Source organism: Halichoerus grypus, chromosome 4 (assembly GCF_964656455.1).
Source record: "Halichoerus grypus chromosome 4, mHalGry1.hap1.1, whole genome shotgun sequence".
Classification (NCBI taxonomy): Eukaryota; Metazoa; Chordata; class Mammalia; order Carnivora; family Phocidae; genus Halichoerus; species Halichoerus grypus.
Genome location: NC_135715.1, coordinates 135,857,816 through 135,873,558, shown reverse-complemented (window position 1 = coordinate 135,873,558; position 15,743 = coordinate 135,857,816). Strand labels below are relative to the sequence as shown.

Genomic DNA, 15,743 nt, shown 5'->3' with positions numbered 1-15,743 from the left:
TGAATTCCCGGGCTGGGAGAGGAAAAGTCGAGGTGTGGGGTAATGGAGAGCAGAGCGAGAGTCTTGCGGGTTTTGGCTCTAATCACTTGCATTGCGGCGTGCGGTTTACGTTATTAAGCGTAAAAATCAAAGAATTAAGCATGAATTCCCCCCTTTATTAGTCCAGTCACTGTCTCTGAGTGTGGCACCTCTTATCTGGCAACCACATCATTATCTGCAGCAATAAAATGAGTTAAATCTTGATGTTTTTTTCCAGAAAGCACGGGAAGCCGTTGTTGTTTTACATAAGACTAGTGGTTTTTTTAAATTAGGACAAAAAGGCGCTGCCATTAGTTAAGACATCGGCGGGATCATACAGGCTTTAAAATTTATCTGTTGAGGATAGAAGCTGAAGACTATTAATGTGGTTTGACTATCTTTTTTCGTCAGAATTTATAGTTACCGAAATTGGAATGACCGTGAGGTATTTTTCAGTTGCCCTTTTAATCAAACCTGACATTCCGACGCAATAAAGTGTGAGGTTTTAAAATTTTTTCTGTAGAGAGCAGGAAAAAAAGCTTTTAGAAGAAAAAGTAAGATGATTTGGGTTGCTTTAAAAGACACTAATTATAAGCTTACATTTAAGACAAGTGCTTGAAATGAAACCATTCGAATTTTCTCCTTAAAAACTTTTCTGTTCGGGAATAATTCCTTTGCAGTAAGAGAGCATGCGTGAACACACCGCGTTCTTCTCTGGATGTATTGAATACAAAAACTTGTAAGCAAGTAATACGAGAGAACAATGGATTGGAAGAATTGGGAGGGTCTTGGTCAGAGTCTTCGAGCCTTTCTAAAACACGCCTGCCCATGGTCACTGTCACAGTGCAAGGGACAAAGAACTCACGGTCTCGAAGGTAGGCGCCAAGAGAGGCGGTTGGTTTGGTGAAATTCTTGGCAGTGGTGGTGATGGGGGTGGGGGGCGGTGAGTGACTCAATAAGTATTTGTTGAGTAAATAAACAACTATATAAATGGTGACAGAACTAAAATTGTCGTTGGTGCTGTGTCCTTGGAAATACAGTTTTTTGCCACTGAAATATGTGAGAATTTGGAATTGTGAAATGCATAAAGGGAAGATTAAGTCCTTTGACTCTGAAAAGTTCTGATAGGAAAATTCTTAATTCTCTTGGGGCACTAGAAAATAATTTACATATTAAGATTAAGATGTCTGGTCTATCAGTCTTTTTAGTAAACCGAAAGATGCAAATTAAACAGATACAGTTTCACTCAGTGGCAAAAATTTTAAAAACCTGATTAAGACTAGGTGCTGGTAAGGACATGAGGAAATTCCTGCAATGTTAGGAGTGTAATTTTTTTTACTTCACAGGGCAGTTCAGGGATATTTAGCAAAACCCAGCAAAACCACTTCCAGGTATATACCCCAAAACAAAGTTTTTCACACTGCTGGTTAGAACCCATTGGTGAATTGTGAAATCAACTTAGTGGGTTACAACTAGCACGCTTTCTTCTTTCTTTTTGAAATTGGGTAAAAAATATGAGTAGTAAGTGTGAGTATTGTTTTCTCGAACTGTGTGTCACTTTTGTGTGTGTGTTTTGTATAAAGGCGTATTTCATATTGCGCTTCGCCATGGACAGAATTTTCAAGATAGCATCCTGGAGAATGTGCATGATGAGTCTTGTACTGATGTTCTCTCATTCATTCAGGTTAAGTATGGACAATGCCTATTACAGCAGGCACTATTCTGAGAACTGGAGACACATAGGCCAGGGAGTGTACATCCTAGCAGAGGAGTAGAAATAAACATGATAATTTCAGGTGTGATAACTTCTGGAAAAAAAAAAAGGCAGGATAAGAAGGTAGGAAATGAAAGAGGTATTAATTCAAATAAGAAAAACAGGAAAGGCTTCTCTGAGGTGTTATCTGATCAGGAGCCTGAGTAAAGCAAGGGAAGAAGTCATGGGAGATAAGGGAAGTGCTGGTTTTAAGCAGAATGAACAGCTGGTTCAAAGGCTCTGTAAGGCACCTAACAGAAGAAGCCGAGTATGCTGTGACTATAGAGCTAGGGTAAGAAAGGGAGAGGGACCAGATCATGTGGGGTCTTCCTGACCATGGGAAGAGCTTTGGATTTTATCCCAGGTGTGATGGGAAGGATTTTGATGGAGAGACCCAATCTGACCCCATGGAATGTATGAACTGTAGGTTGAAGGGGAGCAGGATTGAAAGCTCAAGGCACTTAGGAGCCCCTGGAGGAGAAAATGATGGCTTGGACTAGGGTAGTTTTAGGGTGGGGAGAACTGCTCAGATATATTATTTTGAAGATAGAGCTAATGGGACTGGAGGGATGGATGGTTCATTCATATTAGCATTGTGTATCATAGTAAAATATGGCAAATAAACAAAATGCCCCTCAGAAGGGAAATGGATGCACAGACAGTGGTATATTCACAGAATGGAATTTGAACAGTAGTTCAAATGAATGGTATGGCTCACTTGCATCAATGTAGATAAATCTTAATATTGAACGAAAAAGCAAATTGCAAACATTTCTGCAAACTGTACCCCTTAGGCAAATTTTAGAAACCTAAAACAAAACCAAAGAAACCTAAAACCTACTTAAGTTGTGAAAGTATAAAAAACCTACGCAGACAAAACAGGATACAGTAAACTCTGAGGAGGGAAATATGGAAAGGAAAGAGAGGTGAGGCCTTCCACTCTATCATTAATGCTTTTTTGTTGTTGTTGTTGTTACTTTCTTTAAAAATAGTGTGAAGCAAATATGGCAAAGTGTTAAATGTGAGTGGTGGGCACGCGAATGTCTTTTATATTTTTACTTTCCATGGGGTTTTCTTTTTTCTTTTGGATCTGAAACATTTTATAATAAAATTTTTAAGTTTGAAACACTTGACCTGTCTGTCGATCAAGATCTTGTTTGTAGTGTTAAATATGCAGTCCCTTTACAGGGTCCTATAAATGGGAATGTAAGTTCATCTTGCAATTTTAGGTACCTCATAAAGGTCTTAAGTCACTATGTTAATCATATACTGGTAAATATGTTCATTTTAAATGAAAGACACAAAAAGCATAAGAATGGAAATTCAGTGTGCAGAGAATGATGAGGGCCCAGGCCTCAGCAACAGGTAACAGGGAATGACCTTTCATAGGCACATACCTGCTATCTACAGACAGTATCTGGTATGAGAGCTGTAAATACAAGTACTCAGAAAATACTGATTACCAACTAAAATGATTGTAGATGGAATTTTAGACCTAAAACTTTCTAAAATACTGTCTCCTATGGAAGAGCTTTAAGGATCGGTATGTGTTGTCCTGCAGCTTTTATTCACCTTGCACAAAGAATTCCATTTCCTATTATTGGGTTTGAAACTTGACCACTCAGCACTTAAATAATGAGGTAAGGTGAAGTCAAACTTGAACTCAAGATAATTGATTTTTAACCAAGAATGCAAGAATTAATAAGATATATCATTTTTAGATGCGTAGATGTACTTGTTCTCCGTCCCATACACCCTTCCTTCTCTCAGGAAATGTAATGTGAACCCAAGTGGCTCAGTAAATGAGAGACCTTCAATAGACCATGCACACCCAGAGACAAAGCACTGGTGCGGGGTTTCACTGTGTTTGTGGTTACAGGCAGGTTGCAGTCTGTCAGGTCACAAATCTCTATTCTAAATAACCCCGTAATTATAGATTTACCTCCCCCGTGTCTGCTTTCAGGATGTACAAAGGCAAGAAATCTAAAAGGCCTAAAGTTACCCTTCCGTTGCCAGAAGCCACTCTGTGGGAGGGCCCAGCCCATTACCACCCTGGTTCAGTTTAGTCCACAAATCTTACTTCTCCAAACTCTATTGGTATGTTTGCTTTTGATTATATGTCCGCACTGTTGAGCAGGTCAGTTTGCAGACATCGGATACCTGGTTAGAGAAAGGAATATGGAAACATGAATGCAAATCTGGTCGTTTTTAGCAAGAGGAAATACTTGTTTTTCATGGATAAGCATTGTTCATTATGAAATATTTGACTGTATAAAGCGTTAAAGCATCATTGAACACTAGATGAGATAAAGTCATGTTTTAATTACTGAATCAGTTCCAACATTATGGAAGCTGAACTATAATATAACCTAACCGCCTACATTTTACCAACTGCAACTCCCCTCTAACTTGTTCTCCTTCTATAACTTTTTAAATTTGCCCTTGGTAAAGTGTTTTTACAGGGGTACAAATATTTCTTGGAGGTAGGGATTTCATTTCCCTTGGATATAGACCCAGAAGTGGAATTACTGGATCATATGGTATTTCTGTTTTTAGTTTTTTGAGGAATCTCCATAATGGCTACACCAATTTGTATTTCCACCACAGTGTGCAAGGGTTTCCTTTTTTTTCCTAAGTCCTCACCAACACTTGTTATCTCTTATCTTTTTGATATAATAACTTCAGAAAACACAATGAGGGGAGGAAAGTCCAGAAAGATATGCAGCAGAATGTTGGCAGAGATTTCTTCTGGGATAGGGGACCTAATGGTGATTTTTCTTCTCTTTTCCCCTTTTTGTTCTTTCCAAATTATCTGGAATGAGCTCAAATGATTTTCAAAATCACAGGAAAAACAACAACAACAAAAAACCAAGAGTGGCTCCCTATCCTTAAAATAACAGAAATAAACCATGCCAAGGAAGAGAGGCTGAGGTACTTAGGGTGATTTGGAGGGGATGAAAGATGGGGTGGGGAGTGGTGTGTGAAGGGAAAATGGAGTCAAGGAAAGGGAGGGTCTGTTGATGGGGCAGCCAGCTATGAAGTGCTTCTCAGTTATCCTGGGGGCTCTGACCAGCACCTGCTTGGCCTTCCAGGACACAGTAGCAAAGTCCTGCTGAGCAGCTTGTGGCCCATAGGCACTTAGCAAGATTTTTGGTTTTACTCAAGAACTTGTTTGTTTTTAATTTGATCACTTCCCCTTCTGGAAACAACTAGGATGCGCAAAAAAAAAAAATTCTGTGTTTTAGTTGTGAGCCATCTCCGTTCATTGCATAGATAACTTCTTCTAAACTATTATAGTTGTGAATTTTCCAGATCCTAGAATTCTTCTTCAGATTTCTTCCTTTTAAGCAGCTCTTTGGAAAGAGAATTGTTGCAGAGAGAGGAAGTTTATTAACTAAAAGGAGACTTACGGATTGTCTATAGATTGGTTAATTTCTGGAGTGAACCAAATTCAAGATGGTGAGGGACCCAGAGAGCAGTCTAATCTGCACATTGACGTATAGAATTCAAAACCAGTCTACCAGCAGTCCTTAAAACCTTAAACGTAGACACCATATGATCCATCAATTCCACTGGTCAACTGGTAGAATTTCAGCTTCTTTTTATCTCTTTTGGGGTCCCCAAATGTAACCTTGTGAATGGTATGGCTCATCTCAATCGTTTTTCAAAGCGCTTTCTTCAGGCTTCAAATATAAAGCATACAAACTGCTATGGACTAATACTTTCTCTACCACTCACTCTGGAATTTCATATATCCCAACCCACAGAATTCATTAAAGAACACTGACAGAAAGCTGAATGCTTTTTTTTTTTTTTTTAAGATTTTATTTAACAGTCTTTCACTTAACAGAGACACAGTGAGAGAGGGAACACAAGCAGGGGGAGTGGGGGAGGGAGAAGCAGGCTTCCCGCTGAGCAGGGAGCCCGACGCAGGGCTCGATCCCAGGACTCTGAGATCATGACTTGAGCCGAAGGCAGACGCTTAACCAACTGAGCCCCCCAGGCACCTCTCTTCCCAGGTTTTTTTTTTTTTTTTTTAAAGATTTTATTTGACAGCGACACAGCGAGAGAGGGAACACAAGCAGGGGGAGTGGGAGAGGGAGAAGCAGGCTTCCCGCAGAGCGGGGAGCCCGATGCGGGGCTCGATCCCAGGACCCCGGGATCATGACCTGAGCCAAAGGCAGAAGCTTAATGACTGAGCCACCCAGGCACCCCTGAATGCTTATTATTCTACTTTGCCTTTCCTTAGGCTTATCAGAAAAACACCTGGTACCACACCCAGGACACCTGTAGGGGGCTGAATTGTGGCCCCTCAAAATACATATCTTTGTTTTAATACCCAAACTCTGTAAATGTTCATTTAGAAAAAGGGTCTTTGCAGATATAGTTAAGGACCTTGAAAGGAGACCATCCTGGATTATCCACATAGGCCCTAAACCCAATGACAATGTCTTTATAAGAGACAGAAGAGAAGTCACCTAGAGTAGGTCATTTGAAGATGGAGACAGAGATTGGAGTGAGCAATCACAAGCCAAAGTACAAGGACAGCCTCCAGAAGCTAGAAGAGGCAAGTAACGGAATCTCTCCTTGAACTTCTAGAGGAAGCACAGACATGCCCACACCTTGATTTCAGACTTCTGGTCTCTGGAACTGTGAGAGAATACATTTCTGTTGTTTTAAGCCACAAACTTTGTGGTAATGTTTATGGCAACCATGGGAAATTAATACAACCCCATTGGCTTCCAGTCTCTAAAGAAGAGGAGTCCAAACAGAACCAGCTTGACCAGGCTTTCATGATAGAGATGGGATGGCCATTACAACTCTGGTGACAAACTAGATTAGATCTTTCAAACTCTTACTCTGAAAGACAACTAGAATAACCAGGCTTTCCCAATTTCCAGCTAGTGTTCATGACTTATGGAGCCAGTGCTGTGGACTGAATGTTTGTATGCCCGCCCTCCATTCCACCCACCCCATTCATATGTGGACATCTACTCTCTAATGAGCTGATATTTGGAGGTGGGGCCTTTGGAGGTAATCAGGTCATGAGGGTGGAGCCCTCATGAGTGGGATTAGTGCCCTTATAGAAAGAGACATGAGAAAAATTTGCTTCCTCTCTCCCTGCTCTCCACTTTGTGAGGATCCAAGGAAGACCACCATCTGCAAACCAGGGAGAGGGCCCTCACCAGATACTGGATCTGCTGGCACCTTGATCATGTACCTCCCAACCTCCAGAACTGTGAGAAATGAACGTCTGTTGTTTAAGCCATGCATCCTGTGGTATATTTGTTAGAATAGCATTAACAGCCAGTTTTTACAGTTTCTAATTTTTCCAAGTTTTAGATAATTGTCCTTAACACGGTCCTAATCAACCCAGCTTTCCTGCTGTCCATCATGTTCTCTTCCACTCCTTCATGACACTGACTTTACAGCAAGCTTTTGTCTGCCTTGGATGCAGAGCATCATTTTGCCTTCAATCTTACCATTGACCCGCATTTTCTCTTGGTATTAACAAGAGATTAAACCAAGAGAAAGAAAATGATTGGCTTAGGTTCATCTTGTATATGTGTATGTGTGTATGGGACCACTACGGTATTATGGATCAGTGGCCCCTATGTCAGGTGTCCAATCTGTGCTATCTGGGAGCATGAGAGAATTATCATGTGGTATCAAACGGGGTGCTTAAGTAGCTGGGGCTGGGTATTCAGATGCTGTCTGGCACAGTATAAAGGTAAAGAGTGTGGGCTCTGCCTGGGTTTGCATGCTAGCTCTGCCACCCACCACATGTTTTATGATCTTGGGCAAGTGAATCTCAATCTCACTTGTATTATCTTATCTATATTTTATGATCTTGGGCAAGTGAATCTCAATCTCAGTTGTATTATCTATAAAACGGAGATAGTAATCTAAGTCTACCTCATAGGGTTGGCATGAGGATTAAATGAGTACATATCTGGCATATATTCAGTGCTCAATACATTTTAACTATTATTTGGGCTTAAATTTACCATTTAATATTTTATTTCCGGTTTTTTCTCCTGTTTGTTTCCCTGTTTTATTTTTTCTGCTTTCCGGTGGGTTATTTGAACATTTTTTAAAATTCAGTTTTGACTTATTTATAACTTACAGTGTATCTCTTTATATATAATTATTATTATTTGCTCTAGGTATTATCATACTTATCATAGGCTACAAGAGTTTCCATTTCACAAGTTCAAACTATTATTGAACCTGATAAGCACATGACTTTTCCCGTGGTGTGGTTCCAGAGATGCCCTCAATTAACATGATTCATGTCACTTTTCTAATCATAAGCTCACATTCCTGTTCCTCCTCTTAAAAAAACAAACCAAACACAAAACAAAAACTCCTAAAATCATATCCAGCTATGAAATCTAGAGAGGTTATCATGGGGCAATATTAAAGGTGCTTCTCAGTCTTAGAGTTCACAACCTCCTGGCACTATCCATCCCATCTCCAGTGCTGCTACAATCCCTTCTTGCTCTTTCACAACCTATGGAATAAGTGGTACCTTGTGGTACCTTTAACCACCATCAATATTGCTGACATAGTATTTAAATATTATATTTCAACATATTAAAGTATATGAAAGTATTGAAATATATTTTACAGATATATCTACTAAATGCAGACATTTAAAATATAAATGTCTAAGAATTAAAGTAATTATAGGGATGAGCTCAGTTTATTATGAGCCTTGCTGCAAGAAGGCCAGATCCCTTGTTTTCCTACCTTATGTTAGTATGTGTATATACACATACATGTGTGTGTGTATACATATATGCCCATATACCACTGAGCACATGGTAGCTTTTTAGATAGAGCAAGTATACTAATGTGAGTTCTTTCTCTTTTTTCCATTCGTGTATCAAAACAACTTTACTAAGAACAACTTTTTTGTCTTTGCCATAAACAAGTGGATTTGAAATCCTATCAAATGAACAGACAACTACTTCACCCTGTACTTTGAGATCACTCACAGACTAATTATTTTAATTCCAGTATATTTAACATAAAGTGTTATATTAGTCTCAGGTGTACAATACAGTGATTCAATAATTCTATACATTACTAAGTGTTCATCACGATAAGTGTACTCTTAATCTCCTTCACCTGTTTCACTCCTCCCCCACCCACCTCCCCTCTGGTAACCATCTCTTTGATTTCCATAGCTAAGTGTCTGTTTTTTGGTTTGTCTCTTTTTTTTTTTGTTCATTTGTTTCTTAAATTCCACATATGAGTGAAATCATATGCTATTTGTCTTTCTCTCACTGACTTATTTCACTCAGCTTTATACTTTCTAGGTCTATCCTTGTTGCAAATGGCAATATTTCATTCTTATGGCTGAGTAATATTCCATTGTATGTGTGTATGTGTGCATGTTCTTTATCCATCCATCTATCAAGGGGCACTTGGGCTGCCTCCATAATGTGGCTATTTTAAATAATGCAATAAACACAGGGATGCATATATCCTTCAAATTACTGTTTTCGTATTCTTTGGGTAAATATCCAGTAGTGTGATTACTGGATCAGATGGTACTTCTATTTTTAATATTTTGGGGGAATATCTATACTGTTGTCCACAGTGACTGCACCAGTTTGCATTCCCACAGACAGCACACAATGGTTCCTGTTCTCCACATCCTCATCAACACTTGTTTCTTGTGTTTTTCATGTTAGCCATTCTGACAGGTGTGAGATGGTATCTTACTGTGGTTTTTGCATTTCCCTGATAAGTGATGTTCAGCATCTTTTCATGTGTATCTTAGCCATCTGTATGTCTTCCTTAGGGAAATGTCTGCTCATGTCTTCTCCCCATTTTTTAATTGGATTATTTGGGTTTTTTTGGCTGTTGTATAAGTTCCTTATTTATTTTGGAAAATAACCCTTTATCAGGTAAGTTCTTTGTAAATCTCCTCCCATTCAGTAGGCTGTCTTTTAGTTTTGGTGGTTGTTTCCTTCACTGTGTAGAAGCTTTTTATTTAGATGTAGTCCCAATAGTTTATTTTTGCTTTTGTTTCCCTTGCTTCAGGAGACCTATCTAGGAAGATGCTGCTACAACCCATGTCAGAGAAGTTACTGCCTGTGCTCTCTTCTAGGATTTTTATGGTTTCAGGTCTCACATTTAGCTCTTTAATCCACTTTGAGTTTATTTTTGTGTATGGTATACAAAAGTGGTGCAGTTTCATTCTTTTGCATGTAGCTGTCCACTTTTCCCAACACCATTTGTTGAAGAGACTTCTTCCCATTGTATATTCTTGCCTCCTTTGTCGAAGATTAATTGACCATACAGTTGTGGGTTTATTTCTAGGCTTTCTATTCTGTCCCATTGATCTCAGGATCTCTGTGTCTGTTTTTGTGCCAGTACCATACTGTTTTGATTGCTACAGCTTTGTAGTGTATCTTGAAATCTGGGATTGTGATACCTCCAGCTTTGTTTTTCTTTTTCAAGATTGCTTTGGCTATTTGGGGTCTTCTGTGGTTCCATACACATTTTAGGATTGTTTGTTCTGGTTCTGTGAAAAATGCTGTTGGTATTTGGATAGGGATTGCATTGGATCTGTAGATTGCTTTGGGTAGTATGGACATTTTAACAATATTTGTTCTTCCAATCCGTGAGCATGGGATGTCTTTCCATTTGTGTCATGTTCAGTCTCTTTCATCAGTATTTTAAAGTTTTCAGAGGACAGGTCTTTCATCTCGGTTGACTTTATTCCTAGGTGTTTTATTATTTTTGGTTGCAGTTGTAAATGGGATTGTTAATTTTCTTTCTGCTGCTTCATTATTAGGGTATAGAAATGTAACGGATTTCTGTATGTTGATTTCATATCCTGAGACCTTAACTGAATTCATTTATCAGTTCTAGTAGTTTTCTGGTGGAGTCTTTTGCTTTTTGAATATATAGTATCATGTCATCTGCACATAGTGAAAGGTTAACTACTACTTTGCCCATTTGGATGCCTTTGATTCCTTTTTCTTGTCTGATTGCTGTGTCTGGGACTTCCAGGACTATGTTAAGTAAAGGTGGTGAGAGTGGATGTCCTTGTCTCATTCCTGACCTTAGGAGAAAAGCTCTTAGTTTTTCCCTGTCGAGTATGGTGTTGGTTGTGGGTTTTTCATACATGGCCTTTATTGTGTTGAGGTGTGTTTGCTCTAAACCTACTTTGTTGAGAGTTTTTATCATGAATGGATGTTGTACTTTGTCAAATGCTTTTTCTGTATCTATTGAAATGATCATATGGTTTTTATCCTTCCTCTTATTGATGTGATGCATCACATTGATTGGTTTGCAAATACTGAACCACCCTTGCATCCTGAAAATCCCACTTGATCGTGGTGAATGATTTTTTTTAAGTATTATTGTATTCACTTTGCTAATATTTTGTTGAGGATTTTTGCATCTATATTCATCAGAGATAGTGGCTTGTAGTTTTTTTTTTTTTTGTGGTGTCTTTAACTGGTTTTGGTATCTGAGTAATGCTGGCCTCATAGAATGAATTTGAAAGCTTTCCTTCCTCTTCTATTTTTTGGAATAGTTCGAGAAGATGTTCAGTAGAATTCACCTGTGAAGCCATCTGGTTCTGGACTTCTGTTAAGAGGTTTTTATGTTTGTTTTTAAAGACTATTTATTTGAGAGAGAGAGAGAGAACACGCGCAGGGTGAGGGGCAGAGGGAGAAGCAGACTCCCTGCTGAGCAGGGAGCCCAAAATGGGGCTCAATCCCAGGACTCTGGGATCATGACCTGAGCCGAAGGCAGATGCTTAACCGACTGAGCCACCCAGGCGCCCCTAGGAGGTCTTTGATTACTGATCCAATTTCATTGCTGGTAATCTGTCTGTTCACGTTTTCTATTTCTTCCTGCTTCAGTTTTGTTACTTTATATGTTTCTAGGAGTTTATCCATTTCTTCTAGGTTGTCCAATTTGTTGGCATATAATTTTTCATAATATTCTCTTATCACTTGTATTTCTGTGTTGTCAGTTATTTCTCCTCTTTCATTTCTGATTTTGAGTCCTCGCTCTCTTTCATTTGATAAGTCTAGCTAGAGGTTCACCAATTTTGGTGATGTCTAAAGAGAACTAGCTCTGAAGGAAACAGTGTTTCCTTTGTTCCTTTGCTCTAAGCCTAAAACTAGCTCATTGATCTATTGTATTATTTTTTAGTTTTTGTATTGTTTCTGCACTAATTTTATTTCCTTTCCTCTGTTGTTTTCATGTTCTTTTTCTATCTCCGTTAGGTGTAAGTGTAGGTTGTTTGAGATTTTTCTTCTTAAGGTAGGCCTACATTGTTATAAACTTCCCTCTTAGGATTGCTTTTGCTGCATCCCAAAGATTTTGGACTGTTGTGTTTTCATCTTTATTTCTCTCTCTCCTTCTCACCCTACCCCCTCTAATAATATATATTATTTTTTCCTTTTTTAAGTAAGCTCTGTGCCCATCATGGTGCTTGAAATCCCAACCCTGAGATCAAGAGTCACATGCTTTACTGACTGAGCCGGCCAGGCATCCCATGTCTCCATATATTTTTTTGAGTTTCTCTTTGATTACTTGGTTGACCATTCATTGTTTAGTAGCATGTCATTTAACCTCCATTTATTTGTACTCTTTACAGGCTTTTCCTTGTAGTTGATTTCTAGTCTCATAGCATTGTGGTCAGAAAAGATGCATGGTATGAATTTGATCTTTTTGAATTTGTTGAGACTTGTTTTCTGGCCTAATATGTGATCTCTTCTGGAGAATGTTCCATGTACACTGGAAAAGAATGTGTATTCTGCTGTTTTAGTGTGGAATATTTTGGATATATCTGTTAAATCTAATGTGTCATTCAAAGCCACTGTTTCCTTGTTGATTTTCTGTTTGGATGATATGTCCATTGATGTTAGGAGGGTGTTAGTCCTCTACTATTATTGTATTACTATTGATTAGTTCTTTTATGTTTATTATTAATTGCTTTATGTATTTGGATGGTCCTGTGTTGGGTGCATATTTACAATTGTTATATATTCTTATTGTTCCCTTTATGATTATATAGTGCCTTTTTTGTCTCATTACAGTCTTTGTTTTAAAATCTATCCTGTCTGTTATAAGTATTGCTATCCTGGCTTTTTTTTCCTCCCATCCATTTGCATGATTAATGCTTTTCCATCGCTTCACTTTAATTTCCATGTGTCTTTAGATCTGAAGTGAGTCTCTTGTAGGCTGCAGATAGGGAAGTCCTTTGGAGCACTTAGTCCATTTGCATTAAAAGTAATTATTGATAGGTATGTACTTCCATTTTGTTACTTGTTTTAATATTTTTTTTGTATGTGAGGTATTTTTTTTTTTTTTCCCCTAGGCAAAGAACTTTATTAACCTTGTTTCAAACTTTATTCCCAGGCTTCTTCAGCTTAATTAGCTGCAAAGAATGAATTGTGTATAAACAAAAACTGAAAAGAGCTGCAGTGTCCAAGGGGCTTGGGCTTAAAAATATTAGAGATCTAGATTTTATCAGATCAATGAACAAAATTTTAAAAAGCAGTCATAATATAAAATAGCAGCTCCCAGTAACTTCTTCAAGTTTTATCTTCTTCAGAAGTTGACTCAATTCAGTTTGCTTCATTCTTGGAAGCTTCATCAAAATTCTCCACAAGATCTGGAACTTCATCATCATCATCCTCTCTGGTAGCAAGTGGTGCTTTTCCATCCACAAATTGTTTGGGCAGAGCTTCAGCCAGTCGTCTTAAACTAGTCAGACTGTCTGCACCAAGTTGGTTTAAGATACTGGGTATCATTTCTGTCAGCTGCTTTGTCTCAGCATGGCCTGTATTGATGAAAGTGTTCGCTGTCAGCGATGCCTGAACTTTGGGGTTGTTAAAGTGGATCACTGTTCCTTGGTTTGTGAACATATTCACTTCTTCAATACCAGAGATATTGTTTACCCCTAACTTCTTTAAGGAGAACAAGTTTTTCCCTCTGCTGTAGCCGTTCTATGAACCACCTTCTTCTTTCGGGGAGCAGTTCCTTCCCCACCAATGTGCACTTGTGCTTGCAGTTTGGTGAGTTTCTCCTGGTTCATGATAGTTTCTTTCATCTTGTTGGAGCGGAAATGGGACCGCACGGGGGAATAGGGTTGGCGCTCAGGGGGTCTCGGGCGGACCAGCTGAGATTAGGTGCACACACACCAGGACGCAAGATGGCAGTTAGAGGATGTGAGGTCTTTCTTAAACTTTGTTTTCACCCTAATAATTCTATAATTCTGACTAGAGACCAATGTTTTACTTTAACTTCTGATATCTATTTGATTCTTGGAATCATGGTTTTTAATTTTAGTTTGTAGTTTTCAGTTTTAAAAATATATCTACAGACATATACTATTATGAATGTAGTTCATTGGCTTATTTTTGAGGACACTAATGATATTCTCTTTCTTTAATGACAGCCCTCTAAATCTTTATTAATTCTATTTTACAATCTACTACAGCTTTCTTATTCTTTCTCTGAAATCCTAAAAAAATTTTACATCCAGTTTTATGCTCACCCCTCCCTCTAATCCCACTTGAACAATATTAAGTTAGCCCCTCATGATTTCTTGTCCCAATGGCTGGAATAGATTCCTGGTTTCCTCGCATCCAGCTTATTTGCCCCCCTTCCTATACATTCTTCATCCTACTGCCAGAGTGCTTTTTCTAAAATGCAAATTTTATGATATTGTTCCTTTGCTCTAAACCCCATTGCTTTCAGGATACAACCCAAACTTAGGCCTTTCATCAAATCCTAATCCAAGAGGCTCCTGTGATATCTTTGGTTGCCATTAAATCACCCCTGTTACACCTGTTGGTGCCTCTTCTACTCCATTGCCTGGTGGTCCTAATCAGCAAGGTCCTTGCTGTTGCAACTTATATCACCCCATCATCCCCTCAATCACTGATGCAGATGTTTGGTGACATTTTAAGTACAGATGTTGGTCCTTCTGAAACAGCAAAAGCCTTCCTCCAATTTTTACAATTCTTCCATTAAATTCTAAAGGGAGTAGGCCATTCTGAGTTACAAACTGGGAGAAACAAGTTTCACCAGGACCATTTGGAGACTATTAGAGTAGAATCTTTGTGTCCTGTTCCAAAACATCTGTTTGTACCAAAACTCCATCAGTGTTCCAGGAGATACCTAACAGCCTGAGTGCTCTATTAGTTATTTCCTTTCACACTGGATGACATTCACTTAAGAGCTAGGGATGCCATTTCTCCAATTGCTGGATCTCTGTATACCTGGCTCAGATTGACAATTCTGGGTGTTTTCATTTCTTTTTGATGGCCCAGAAAATGAGTATATGTTTGTGGGTATAGAGATTATGTTCCATTGATAGTAAAATTTATTTTTTTGTTTTTAAAAACTGCCATTTTTGGGCGCCTGGATGGCTCAGTCGTTAAGCGTCTGCCTTCGGCTCAGGTCATGATCCCAGGGTCCTGGGATCGAGGCCCGCATCGGGCTCCCTGCTCCGCGGGAAGCCTGCTTCTCCCTCTCCCACTCCCCCGGCTTGTGTTCCCTCTCTCGCTCTCTCTCTGTCAAATAAATAAATTTAAAAAAATAAAATAAAAATAAAAACTGCCATTTTTAAACACTGTTAGAGCAGAAGGGAGCTGTGTAGTATGACATTATGGAGTATTTATAATTCTGTCATATTTACAACAGTAATTTCTTCTCTCTGGAAATCTGGGAGAGGGTGGGGTGGAAATCTGGTTCTCCTCCTCATTCCCACCACCTTTTACTTGACCACATGAGTCCTCACAGAATCAGGACTTCTGGTGTACTAGTTTTTTGTTCTTGTTCTGTTGTGTATTGTGGTAAAATATACACAAAATGTACCATTTGAGCTATTTAGTGTACATATAATTCAGTGGCATTAAATGCATTCAGTGTGGTATAGCTATCACCACTGTCCTTTTCCAGAACTTTTCATCATCTCAAACATAAA

The 15,743-nt window shown here is 38.8% G+C and overlaps 1 pseudogene; it reads right to left on the bottom strand.

Moving 5' to 3' along the window:
• Positions 1–13,113: 13,113 nt before the first annotated feature.
• LOC118531036 (transcription factor BTF3 pseudogene) lies at positions 13,114–13,942 on the bottom strand (annotated as a pseudogene).
• Between the last annotated feature and the right edge of the window lie 1,801 nt (positions 13,943–15,743).